The sequence below is a fragment of the Dendroctonus ponderosae genome, unplaced genomic scaffold (assembly GCF_020466585.1).
Source record: "Dendroctonus ponderosae isolate FM_Combo_2020 unplaced genomic scaffold, Dpon_F_20191213v2 Dpon_F_20191213_11, whole genome shotgun sequence".
Classification (NCBI taxonomy): Eukaryota; Metazoa; Arthropoda; class Insecta; order Coleoptera; family Curculionidae; genus Dendroctonus; species Dendroctonus ponderosae.
Genome location: NW_026017213.1, coordinates 2615170 through 2624651, shown reverse-complemented (window position 1 = coordinate 2624651; position 9482 = coordinate 2615170). Strand labels below are relative to the sequence as shown.

The window sequence follows — 9482 nt, the reverse complement described above, 5'->3', positions numbered from 1 at the left end:
TGAGTTAAACTTGCGAAAAATCCAGTTTTTGCACCAATATTTGCCAAGTCGGCAAAAATTACAGTTTTTTGAGATTTGAATGTATTTTTCCTCCTGTTTAGACTGAGATATATTCCATCGATTGTGGAAGTTTCAGGTTCCTGAGACTTGTAGGTTAGAAGTTATAAATTTTTAAGCAATGAGTTACGCTTGGACAAAAACGGCGATTTATAAACCAACATTTACCCAGTCGACAAAAATCCGGATTTATTGGAGTTTAAATGAATCTTTCGCTCTGTTTAGGCGTAAACACGCTCCCTCGATTTTGAGAGTTCGAAGTTTCTTCCTACTCCAGATTGGAAGTATGGGCATGCACTTTTGTGACCCAAAACTGTTCACTAACTGAAACTTGTACATTTTCTCAAAAATCAACTAGTGAATGTAATCAAGAGAAATTTAGGAAACTTATCAGGCAAACCTTCTACTATAAACTTCCGAAAGTTGAAAATTGAAGGAGTTCCCGTTAAGAAGTTATCACTTTTTAAACAATGCCATGTTCGTTTGTGCTGCCCATATTTCTCACTAACTTAAAGTTGCAAACTTGCTAAAAAAGTAAATGCCGTACAAAATAATTTTAAATTTGGCACGCATTTCAATCAAAGCTTCTTCCGATATCAGTTCGAATGGGAAAAATTCCAGCGGATGGAGTTTAGAAACTGAAGTTTCTTATGTAGGGACGTGCATTTTTGGAACGTATTCGGGACTCAGTGAAATAGCAGATTTTCTGAAAAATCAACGAGTCAAGGAAGTCAAGTGCAATTTTGCAGACTCATCAATCGAGGCTTCTTCTATACGAACGAAAAAGATAAAATATCTACCAGGTCCTGTTTGGAAGGACCACTTTTTTAAGCCCAGACATGTATTTTAGTGCCGTTTCTCACTAACAGAAATTTTCAGATTTTGAAAAAAATGCAATTTGGAAACCGAATTAAATGAACTTTTACCCTCTCCACACCAAAAGCGTTTTCCATAAACATCCAAGAGCTCGGCATTTTTCCATGTCCGGTTTAGGAGTTGTGATTTTTAAGTGCGGACATGCACTTTTGGGCCATATTTCTTACTAATTGAAAGTTGCAGAACTTCCAAAAAATCCACTAGTTAACTGAATCAACTGGAATTTTTCATACCTCACACGAAAAGCTTCTTCTATCAATGGCCGAAAGATCAAGAGTTTAGCAACTTCGGTTCAGGAGTGGCGATTTTTTAGGTACTGGCTTGCATAATGGGTCATTTTTTCACTAGCTGAGAGTTGTAGATTTTTTCAAAAGGTAAATAATGGATCCAGTAAGGTGGAATGTTTCATACTTTGCACAAAAGCGTCTTCTATACGAACCTAAAAGTTCAAAATTTTATCGCCGCCAGTTTGGGAGTCGTACTATTTTTGGTACGAACATTTTTTCTCTACCTAAAAGTTGATGATTTTCCAAAAAGCCAAATAGCAAGTCGAATCGAGTAAAATTTTGTGCACTTCTTCAATATAACCGCCGTTTCGATCATTTATTCTACTCTTTCTCAAGAAGCTTTCTTATATTAAATTGAGATTTGGCTGTTGGCCCATGGGAGTACCACCAAATATCGCTTTGTTCTATTTCTAGTGCTTATCAGTGAAGAAAAAATCTGAAATTTCCAACCTCTAAAGGGATAGAAGCCAAACCTTGGAACTACTAGAAGAGTTGATGTTTCCGAGACCGTAGGACATATTGGAAATTTTGCAAGCTTTTCTAGGAAAGATTTCTCCTGCAACTTTCGCTACGTTGTCAGGCTTCCCAAATGGTCCCGATAAGCTTAAGAAAGACCTTCGGTTCAATCTGAGTGCATTTTCTCTCGCCACTCTTTATTTAACACTCACATTCAGGAATTTTCTCTAAATTATACAGAGTTGAAATTGATGGCTACAAATTGAAACGACTCAGATAAAACACATTTGATTATTGACTAAAATAGCTTTAATTGTTAATTATTAAAATTCATTTTTCCAGCAATAAATTTGTGGACTATTTTAAAACAAAAGTTTCAATTTATAATCATCGGGACCAAAAACGCTGCTGAAAAAGAAATGAAAAACAATTTTTCCCGTTCTGCCCATTAAGAAAAATTTAGACAATTTAAAAGCTTTAGTATATAGAAAACCTACTCATACAATTTGACAGTTAAATTTTAACTCAAATCACCCGATAACGGTATAAAAGGCACGGCAAAAAATTATTTAATAGAAAAAAATGTGTAATCAACCTAATTTCACCAAAGAAACACATTACACAAAGGAGGTTCTCAGATTGAAAAATCACCAATTGACAATTGTTTTAAAACATTTTAAAATTCGCGACTAAACCAAAATGAAAATAAATTGATTACAAACATGTTTATTCCGGTTATTCAGGGGATTTCAGATCAAATAAAACAAGTAGACAACACACTCAATGTTATTAAAACGTTAAGAACAAAACCTCAGGACAAAATTCATTTGCGAATGTAATAAATTTCACATAGGGAAACCCTCAAAACCGTTAAATAGACGAACTTCAAAACCAATTACACATAAAAAATTTTTATTTTTTTATTTTCAAGCTCTTCTGGGAAATATTTCTCTTGATGACTACCTACTACTGCAACTTTCGCTACGTTGTCAGACTTCTCAAATGGTCCTGATAAGCTTAAGACAGACCTTCGGTTCAATCTGAATGCATTTTCTCGCCACTCTATATTTAAATTGAATTTTTTGCTGGGCCATGTGCAATGTGAGTTTGAATCAATACCAGCCAGCTCTTCCTATAAGCCGCGACTTCTGATATTACTGTGCTTTTACGGAGCAAAATGCCTTTTATTTAGGATTTCATTCCGACCAGAGTCTATCTAGATGGAATTTTTCAAATTACTCTATCGGCTCAACATATTTTCAGCAATGAAAACAGATTCGCTTTACAATTTTTAAATCTAAAGCGGTTTTGCAAATTATTAATTAAAATTCATATGTTTTTATTATAACAACACGCCAATTGATTCATGAAATTGTAAAATTTTGGTTCTAAGAATGCCCTGTGTCGCATATACGAAAAATTCCTCTAAATTATACAGAGTGTCTTGAAATTGATGCCTACAAGTTGAAACGGCTCATTTTTCAAACGGAGCACCCTTTATAATACATATAAGTCCATGTCCTGGAAGCACTATTAAATAATTTACTATTAAATTAAGCGTTAAATTTCAGGGTGTTCGATGGACAAAAATGGAATCAAAACCGCTTTTATCTATAGCCGGAAGATAACTGGTCTCAAGACAACCACTGGTATAATTTAGAACAAATCTCTGCTATGGGAATGCACAAAAATTGGGGTTTTTTGAGCTTTGCTTTGATGAGAAAATTTGAATTTTATTTAATATTGATGCAACTTTGACGGTGAATCACCCTGCATATAATGCAAATGTAAGGGAAGAACAGTGAGTGTGGCATTCAGGCCCAAGCAATTTGCCATCAATGCTCATTACACTAATCAGATCTGCAAGTTAAATTTTTACGAGACACTATGAGCTCTGAAAGTGCTTGTAAATGGTGTCCACCTGCAAAACACGTGGCCAATTTGCCTCGTTTTAATCGAACTAAATGAAATTTATGCTGATTTTACGTCCCCAATTAGGCACTAACTGTCCAGCAAACAGTCTGGACTTTACAGGACAAAACAAGGATTCTAATAAGAAAATTGAAAATACTTTTTTTAGTTTCTTAGCTTTTGGGACGAAATAGAATTGTTATATTCAGGTGCTTTGCCCGATGAAGGTTTCCTGTTTGTAACTCGTGCTAAATCATAAATGTCTCTATGGAAACTTTGCCTAGTTGGGCCGAAAGAATGAACAAAACGCGACACGCAACGTTCTTAATTACTACTTCGAGCACGTAGTACGTTTGTTCAGTTTCCATTCCCAGGTGAACTGTCCAATTAAACGGCATTCACATAAGGAAATGTGGAGTAAAACCGATATTTAATTCATAATTTTTTGCTCTGAAAATGCAGGCTAAAAGGAAAATATGGAAAATGACTAATTAAGCGAATTAGTTGCAGTAGAAATTTTTATGTTTCAACAAGTGGACGTGAAAATTCGAAGAACATCAAATAGAGAGATTAAAACGAAATTTTCAGCTACAAAAAACTGTCTTCATTTAAGCGACGTTTATTTCGAGTCTTCGTTAAAATTGATAAATAGATAAACAATTTTTATTTTATGATTTACAGGTTTTCTCTGCATGTGCAATAGCGTAAGGAGAAAAGTGCGCTGTGAAAGTTGCAGCACAGAAGAAAACTTTTTTTTAATGAAGCACTATGGAAAATGAGCGAAAATAAAATTGTTTTTATAGCTTTTTAGTAAAAATCTTGCATTATCATCATTGAAATTTCATTGCGGGTTTTTTGAGTAAAACTCCATTGTATCAAGATAGGTTTAAATTTACTTGGCTATTTTTCTACATAAATTCAAGGTCTGTTAAGAATTATTCGTCGTGTCAATTCGATAATTGAATTTGTCGGTTTTACCAGTCGAAAGGCCACGAATATTGTCGTTCAGGAAACGCCAATTTAGTTCCGATTGGTCGTAATGAAAGCCACCATTACTACTGCCTATGACCTCATAAATGTTTCTATTATCGATTCAGTTATGTATTCGGTTGGAAGGAAAATGAGCCTACGTCAATAAAATGTGGTCAAATTGCCTTTTCTCCACAACTTTTGAGGCGATTTTTATGAAAGTTTCGGAATCTATAGGGTACAGTATCTTCTAGAGCTAGTGAAAATTTCAAATCGCTATCTGGTTTGGTGTCAAAGATATGATTTTTTAAAGACGAGATTGCAGTTGAGTATAACGGCTGTTATGTGACCGATATGTCGTGAGGTCAGATTTAGCTAGGTGGCATAAATCAGAATTTTAGGCAATTTTTAAGAAACTTTCAGGACCTTTCTAATCAAGTGTCGTCTAGATTGTGAAAATTTTAAATTTCTACTTGCTTTGGTTTTAAATATGCGATTTTTTTTAAGGAGAGAGCGCAATTGTGGAAAAACTTCCGATATGAGTCCCGGCGATTTATTAGCTCTATGCCCAGATTTACCATGCTGGTAAAAATCAGAATTCTCAACAATTTTTATGAAACTTTYGCAATCATTTTAGTAAAGCGTCTTCTAAASAYGGTAAAATTTTCAGATTGSTGCTGCTCTTAGTTTGGAAATAATCAATTTTTTAATGGGAGAGCGCAGTTGATTAGAAACATTCGTTATGAGCATKTTATTAGTTTATTAGTTTTGAGTCCAKATTTACGAAGCTGGTAAAAATCAGAACTTTAGGCAATTTTTATGAAACTTTCTSAGCCTTTCYAGTCAAGTGTTTCGTAAAGATGATGAAAATGTAAARWTTYTACCYGCTTTGGTTTCAAAATTGCGAATTTTTTAAGGAGAGTGCGAAGTTAAGTAAAAACATCCGTTWTGAGACTGATTGATTTATTASTTTTAAGCCCTGGCAAAAATCAGAATTTTGGAYAGTTTTTATGAAACTTTCGACATCGTTCTGACTGAGTGTCTTCTAAAACTGCRAAAAATTTCAAATTGCTACTTGCATAACTTTGGAAAATGTATTTTTTTAATGGGAGAGCGCAATTAACCAGAARCATCCGCTATGAGACCGATCGATTTATTAGTTTTAATCCCAGATTTAACAAACTGGCAAAAATCAGAATTCCGGATAATTYGTTARKGAACATTSGCAATAATTTTCATTAAGTGTTTTCTAAAGAWGGTAAAAATTTCATATTGCTACTTGTTTTAGTTKGGAACATACCATTTTTTTAATGGAAGAGCGCAGTTGATTAGAAACATTCGTTATGAGCATGATATTTATTAGTTTTGAGTCCAGACTTACGAAGCTGGTAAAAATCAGAATTTTAAGCAATTTTTATGAAACTTTCTGAGCCTTTCTAGTCAAGTGTTTTGTAAAGATGACAAAAATTTAAAATTTATACCTGCTATTGTTTCAACGATGCGTATTTTTACGCAGAGAGCAAATTTGAGGAAAAACTTCCATTATGAGACCGATCGATTTATTATTTTTAAGCCTTGGCAAAAATTAGAATTCTGGCAAATTTTTAGCAAACTTTCGCAATGATTTTAATCAAGTGTCTTCTAAAGATCGTAAAATTTTCAGATTGATGCTTGTCTTAGTTTGGAAATAATCAATTTTTTARTGRGGAGCGCAGTTGAWTAGAAACATTCGTTATAAGCATGATAWTTATTAGTTTTGAGTCCAKATTTACGAAGCTGGTAAAAATCAGAATCTTAGGCGATTTTTATGAAATTTTCGGAACCTTTCTAGTCAAGTGTTTTGTAAAGATGATGAAAATTTAAAATTTCTAGCTGCTTTTGTGTCAAAGATGCGAATTTTTTACGGAGCCAGCGCAGATGCCTATAGACATTTGAAAAATTTTGCAATCCGGAAAAAATCAGGATGCAGGACGATTTCTATGAATCTTTCTCAATTCTTGACGTCAAGTAACTTGTAAATATTACATGGTGAAGATTTCAAATTGTTATTGATGTTAGTTTGAGGTTTGCGATTTTTTTAATGAGAGAGCGGCTTTGAGTAAACAGATTTATTATAAAATCGACTGGAATAAATCAGCATTCAAGGCGATTTTTATTAAACTTTGCGTATTTTTAGACTCATATGTCTTCTAACGATTGCGTAAATTGCAAATCGCTGCCGGGTTTAGTTTCAAAGATGCGATATTTTAAAGAGTTTAGATTTCAAAAAGCTAGGAAAATTCAAGATTTTGTGCAGTGCATGCAACTTTTGGAACCTTTGGTATCGTCTTCTAGAAATAAAGAAAAAATCCTACTTGCTTTAGTGGAAATTCATGCTTCCGTAGTTTTTCATGATTTACCGAGCTGGCAAAAATTGGAGTTCCGGAACATTTTTAAACGCATTCATTGTAACAAATTTCGAAGAGATTTTGCTCCAAAGTATCTTTGGAGAATGTCGCCTAAACACGATAAAAATTGCAAATACATGCGAATTTTTAAAGGAGAAAGCAAAGTTACGGAAAAAATCCATTTTGAGACCGCCATTGATGTTGAGCCCAGAGTTATTAAATTGCAAAAATCAGAATTAAGAGCGATTTTTATGAAACTTCGGATATCTTTAGAGTCAAGAATGTTCAAAAGATTCTAAAATTGTCAAGGTCCTACTTGTAGTTATTTTGAAAAATGTTCTTTTTTATGGGAGTTAGCAGTTGAGAAAAACATCCATTTTGATACGGGTATTTAGCAAGCTGACAAAAATCGGAATTTTCGGTGATTTTCATCAAACTTGCAGCATGTCGAGTCGAGTGTGTTCCAAACGTGGCAATCTTTTCAAATTTACGCAATTTGAATTACTTTGGAAGTTGTGAATTTTTTTAAGGGAAAAAACGCAAAAGAGTGATGGTTATTCACTTTAGGGCTCAAAAATCCGAAATACAGATCAAACTCTCACGATCTTCACACTCAAGATCTCTAGATCTCTGCTAAAATTGGTGAAAATTTACAGTTGAAGTTTGCTCTAGTTTGGAAAATATTAATTTTTACAGTAGACAGCGCAGTTGAGAAAAATCATCCATTTTAGGCCCGGTATTTTATAAGCTAGGAAAAATGCATTTCGAGCCAAGTTTAGCAAACATGCAAAATCTTTAGAGCGAAATGTCTGTTAAATATGGTGGGACTTCCAAACTTTTGCTTCGAGTTGTTTGGGAATGCTTAGAAAATAGAGCAGTTGTTGGGTGAAAATATTCAGTATGAGCGAAATTTACTAATCTTGAGGCCCACATTTACCAAGCTTGCAAAAACCTGATTTTGGAGAGATTTTTACGAAACCTTCTGCATCTTTAGCGCCAACTCTTTTCTAACGATAGTGCGAATATCGCGTCGCTCTTTCCATTGGTGCCAAAGATGCGATTTTTTTCAGATCCACAAAACGTTGAAGCTCAATCCAAGATTCATGGAGCAGCCAGAAACCCCAATGTAGAGCCTCTGGGATAAAGTTGGAAAGTACCAAAGGAAATCGGGTTTATGGGGTTTTAACCCTAAAACATTAGCGCGTTTCGAACTCAAAATAATCTTCAGAAACCAACGAACTAGCATTTAAAAAAGTGATTCACCTACCGCCTTCGAATTGATTCCAGTTAAACTTTCCGAGCTGTATAAAGCGTTCAATTCTTCAAAGAAAGGAAAGGTTTTGATCGAAACTGGGAAAATTTTAAGGGCCACTTAAGGGGCGAAGCCCTAGAATTATTTATAGCAGGTGCTCGCTGCACCCTCAATGGAAACGTTCCTTTGCCTAACGCTATTTCCGGCAACTGAAATTATGAATTTTTTAGAATTCTGGGGGCCTGTTGGGGCTGGGAACGAAGGGCTTCAAATTCGTCCCCAAAAACCGCTATAAACTAAAGAAGTTGTAAAATGTGTGTATTTTTTGCAGTAACACTTGCAGAATTTTAAGAGTTCCGAAGTCAGCTAAACCTGCAAAAAATTGAGCTTTGCAAGCTGAAGATTCGATAGCAACTCCAGTGCTTTTCTCAGATACTCAGCTTCGAGGTTTACTGATTGTCCAACGGTATTTCGGTCCAAAATGCCCAGGACATAACAGGGAAATTAATAAGATAGGTCGGATGCACATCAGAGATGGACAACATCAGTAACGTTGTGCGCAAAGGGGATTTTCAAGGATGGGATTTTGGGAATCCACATTGGGAATTATCCAACTTTCCCGCTAAGGTCGCTATGCGGAAATAAAGTAGTGGATAAAGAAGGGAGGAAAACGGCCGCAACTTCCGCTCTTCCTCTTGCATAATAACAAAGCGGGCTCAGCTTAGGGCTACGGGGGGTTTGTAGCAAAAGTAGGTGAATGTACGTACAATTTGGACACAAATGTTCATGTTATCTCAGTGTTAGTTTTCCGCAGAAAAACGATGGCTGTTCCGAATGATCACCAATTTTTCGCGCCATTGCACCGGAAAAAAGTCATCAAATCCGACGAAACGAAAAATGCGAGGCTCGTCCTTTTATGGCAGCGAGCCCGAAGTTTGGCCAGCCAAACCCACTTTTACAGTGCACGGAATTTGCGTGGATACTCGAGGATGGCACTCAAAACTTCCAACTTTAACCACGAAGACTCCGAGAAAAAAAACCCGTTCAGAACTTTTCCTTTTCAGTTGAAAACTCCCGACTTCATAACCTTGAAATCGGACGGAGCCCGTAGCTGACCCGAGTTGCGGAAAATACTGACAACCTTTCAATGGCTGAGCGCTGAGACGCCATTTTGATCTTGCGTCCTGAAAATTCCGTTTCGTCACAATCGATACAAAGGTGACGGTTGGACGGCATGGTTTTCCCGTTTTCAATGTTTCCATTATCCATTTCCTCTAACCTTTCCTT

At 35.5% G+C, this 9482-nt stretch overlaps 1 protein-coding gene across 1 annotated transcript in view; it reads right to left on the bottom strand.

Annotated features, from left to right (window-relative positions):
* The window catches only part of LOC109540768 (whirlin), a gene marked incomplete in the record, with an annotated part of 37448 nt that extends 28140 nt beyond the window's left edge, over window positions 1-9308 (bottom strand). The window contains 1 exon segment of the mRNA XM_048662529.1: window positions 8963-9308.
* Between the last annotated feature and the right edge of the window lie 174 nt (window positions 9309-9482).